Here is a 4,223-nt window from a genome sequence, read left to right as displayed (position 1 = left end):
GCACCTTTTGCCTCACTACATGGCAATCAATGTCAGTGTGCATAGTACGTTCATGGAACACATAATTTTCCCCTATAGCCACAGCTGAGTTGTTATCACAAAATAGAGCAATGGGATTTTTGTTTTCTGTTTTCAAATCTGCCAACAAGTAGAACGGCCACTGAAGCTCACAGACAGTGGAAGCCAAAGCCCTATATTTTGCTTCAGATGAGGAACTGGACATAGTGGCTTACTTCATAGTCTTCCAAGATATAAGGGACTCCCCAAGGTAAATACAATAGCCTATAATGGACTTCCTAGTTTAAGGCTGGATTTTGAGGAATAGAAGAGTCATTTTCTAGTAGAACCTTTGAGATATCTCAGTATTCTATGTGCTGCTGCTAAATGTGAGTCTCTTGGCTTATTAATTAACAAACTGGCTGAGCTGCTGAACACTGTAAGAAATGCCAGGCTTTGTGTTGGTCAAATAGAGTAGCTTCCCAACTAACCTTCTAAAGATTTCAGGATTGTCTAGTAGTGTGCCTTCAGTATTGTTGAGTCTTGAGCCTGGAGTGCAGGGAGTTTTAGCAGGTTTAGCATATAAGAAACCATTTTCCTTTAAGATTTACAAAGTATACTTCCTTTGATAGAGACTAATGCCATTAGGATTCCTGAATGCTTTAATTCCCAGAAAATAATTCAGGTTGCCAATATCTTTAATTTTGAAGGATGTATCTAGCATAAGCTTTAATCCTTTGATCTGATCAGGATCTGTACCTGCCACCAATATATCATCAACATACACAAGTAATTCAACAAAAGAACTGTCTGAAGTTTTGGTGAACAAAGATGGATCAGCTATGGACTGTTGAAAACCATGGGCTTGCAAAGCTTTTGTTAACTTTACATTCCATTGCCTGCTAGCCTGTTTTAAACCATATAGGGATCTTAACAGTTTACACACTTGATTGGGCCTATCACTTTTAAAACCTGGGGCAAGACCATATAAACTTCATTATTCAAGTCACCATGTAGAAAGGCGTTTTTGATGTCAAGCTGCTGAATATCCCAGCCCTTTGCAATAGCCACATCTAGGAAGGTTTTAATGGTTATCGTTCTTGCTACAGGAGAAAAAGTGTCAATGTAATCAACTCCTGACTGTTGAGTGTATCCCTTAGCAACTAACCTGGCTTTATATCTTTCTATGGTTCCATCTGCCTTATGCTTTACTTTGTATACCCATCTGCAACCAATAGGTGATTTTCCCTTAGGGGGATCTATTAGAGCCCATGTGTTGTTCTGAATCAAGGCATCAATTTCAGATTGCATGGCCTCTTTCAACTCATTATGTTGTACTGCTTCATGATAAGATTGTGGTTCATGTGTTGAAGCAATAGATGAAACATAAGACTTTTTGTTAGGGGGCAAGTTCTCACAGGAAATGAAATTCTCTTTGGGATGAGGAGAGGATCTCAAAGTGGATTATTTCCCACCATGGAATGGCAATAGTAGTCACTCAGTTTAGAAGGAATAGCTCTTGTCCTTACTGACATTCTAGGTTCTGGTTGACTATCATGTTGTTGTGGAACATTGATGTCTATGTGAAGGGCATTTGCCATGTTACTGTATGGTTCATCTCTATCAGTGGCTACCTGATTAATTGGCTCAGCATTATAGTCAAAATTTCTGTCACGACAATTCTCATTCTCATCTGTTCTTCTGTTAATGGCATCTGTCATAACTCTAGTATTTTCATTTCTTCTCATGGTCTGCCAGGAAGTTGTCTCTGCATCAGCAGAAATAGGAATCATGGGAAGGGATGGATTGAGCTCATCATTATCACAAAAGTAGTTTTATCATCAAGATCATTTAAGATAAAACCTTTCACATTGGCTGGAAATCCCAGAAAAACACATTTCCTTGCTCTTGATTGCATTTTATTTCTTCACTGTGAAACAGTGGTACCAAAACTCAAACAGCCAAAAATTCTGAGTTGGCCATAATCTATATTTTTCCCTGTTAACAGCTTGAAAGGAGTATTTCCATTAAGAACCTCAATGGGCAGCCTGTTAATAAGATAAGAGACATGTAGAACACAATGGTCCCAGAATTCCATAGGCAAACCAGATAGAAATCTCAAAGCCCTAAGCCACATTTAGAATATGTTGATGCTTCCTTTCAGCTACCCCATTTTGCTGGGGTGTGTAAACACAGGATTTCTGATGGACAATTCCCTTCTCATTATAAAAGGAATGCATAGGAACTCAGTTCCATTATTAGTTCTCACAGTTTTGATCTTAGCAGAAAATTGAGTGCACACAAAATTGTAGAAATTCTAGAAGATAGACTTAACTTCTTACTTACTTTTCATCATATGAAACCAAGTAAATCAACTGTGATTATCAACAATTGTTAGGAAATAATGTTCACCTTGAAGAGATGCCACAGCAAAGGGCCCCATACATCCATATGTATTAGCTCAAAACAATGATCAGTTCTGGAAATGCTAACTAGGAATGTGGACCTTTTGTGTTTAGCAAAATGACAGGCATCACATACAAAATCACAAAGTTTCTTATTAGAATCAATCTTTATTCCATTCAACATAGGAATTTTATTGCTAGGATAGTGTCCTAATCTATTGTGCCAAAGTTCCATAGTGAAACTGTTACATTGAACATTATTCTCAGTCATTGACTGCTTCTTCTTGGCAGGAGGATCAGTAATTAGGTATAGACCATTCCTCTCACTAGAAAAACCAACCATTGTTCCAAGATGTCCCTGGACAATTCAAGAATCAGCTTCTATCACAAGTTTGCATCCTGACTGCTTGGTTAATTTGCTAGCAGAAATAATATTGAAGGCAAAGGATTAAATATACAACACATTTGTCAACAATATGTCCTTGTCAAGCCTGATTTTCCCTTTGTGTGTTACATTTACAGTTTCACCATTTGGTAATTTAACAGATAATCCCTGAACCTCAGAACATTTTTCAAAATAGTCCAATGAACAAGTTATATGGTCTATTGCCCCTGAGTCCAGTATCCATGCTATATGTGAATTGTGAACAATATTAACAAGGATGTCAGGATTAAAAATACCTTCATCATGCACTTCTGCAGAGCTTTTGAAGTCTAATCTGATCCCAGGGGTGGTGACTGTCACAGCTACACTACTTGAGCCTTGATTTCCATGGCTCTGGTTCTGCAAAAGAGATAACAGTTTTTGGAATTGATCAGTAGACATACAAATGTCATTTATTTGGCTCACAGAAGCATTTGATGTCTGATGTGTTTCTTGGAATGTTTGTTTTTGGATTTGTAGCCTGCAACCCATCCCGTAAGGTATTCATGCTTCTTGTAGAATTTCTCAATTGTGTGACAAAGCATGCCACAAAATGTGCATTTAGGCACATTCTTGCCTCCATTATTAGTGAATTTCCTTCTATTGTTTGATGCTATGACTGCCACAACAGATTCTTCAGATTCAGCATGATTCTGATTGTTGAAAACTGCATTGGACTGATTAATTTCATTGCATTTAAACATCATTGATCCACTCCTTCTTTCAAGCTTCAGGGCCATATTCAACACCTTTTCCATATCTGGAATGGGGTCCATAACCAGAATTCCAGACTTGATAGTCTCATAGTCTTCATTCAAGCCTTCCAAAAACCTGATTATGTAATCTTCTTCCCTCTGCTTTTGCATTCTACTCATGAGAGTGCACGAACATCTAGGTATACAGTCACACATGAGTAAAGATATTAAAACATTCATTTGTTTCCATAGAACATTGTTGTAACACCACTAAAATTTAAAACTTTGAATACTTATGAAATAAAGGCAATAATATCATTAATCCCGAAACAGAGCATTACTAAACATAAGTGTTTGGGGTGTTATGCCACATCTGAGCTGGAGAACTCAGATGCACAGGCTACACTATCTAAATATCCTCAAAACAGTGTCATTACATCATCATGGCATGCAGGCCGATAAGGAAACTAACTATCTAAGGCTCGGGTCCTCTAGCGCGCTACGGAGCTACTCATCTGTGCCTGAAAGCCAAATATATATGTTCAACGAATAATGCTGGTAACCCACTCCAACGCGTTAAAATACAATATAGGTAGATATATATATATATATATATATATATATATATATATATATATATATATATATATATATATATATATATATATATATATATATATATATATATATATATATATATAT

At 36.9% G+C, this 4,223-nt stretch overlaps 1 long non-coding RNA gene across 1 annotated transcript; it reads right to left on the bottom strand.

Annotated features, from left to right (window-relative positions):
* Positions 1 to 286: 286 nt before the first annotated feature.
* On the bottom strand, positions 287 to 3,656 carry LOC109184295. Its single transcript, XR_002054742.1, has 3 exons — positions 3,542 to 3,656; positions 3,159 to 3,164; positions 287 to 296 (listed from the first exon to the last, which is right to left on the bottom strand). It is a non-coding gene; the product is annotated as an uncharacterized LOC109184295 (long non-coding RNA).
* Positions 3,657 to 4,223: the final 567 nt, after the last annotated feature.

This window comes from Ipomoea nil, unplaced genomic scaffold (assembly GCF_001879475.1).
Source record: "Ipomoea nil cultivar Tokyo-kokei standard unplaced genomic scaffold, Asagao_1.1 scaffold1259, whole genome shotgun sequence".
NCBI classification, from domain to species: domain Eukaryota; kingdom Viridiplantae; phylum Streptophyta; class Magnoliopsida; order Solanales; family Convolvulaceae; genus Ipomoea; species Ipomoea nil.
Note: the sequence above shows the minus strand (reverse complement) of the source record. Positions and strands in the feature narration are given on the sequence as shown.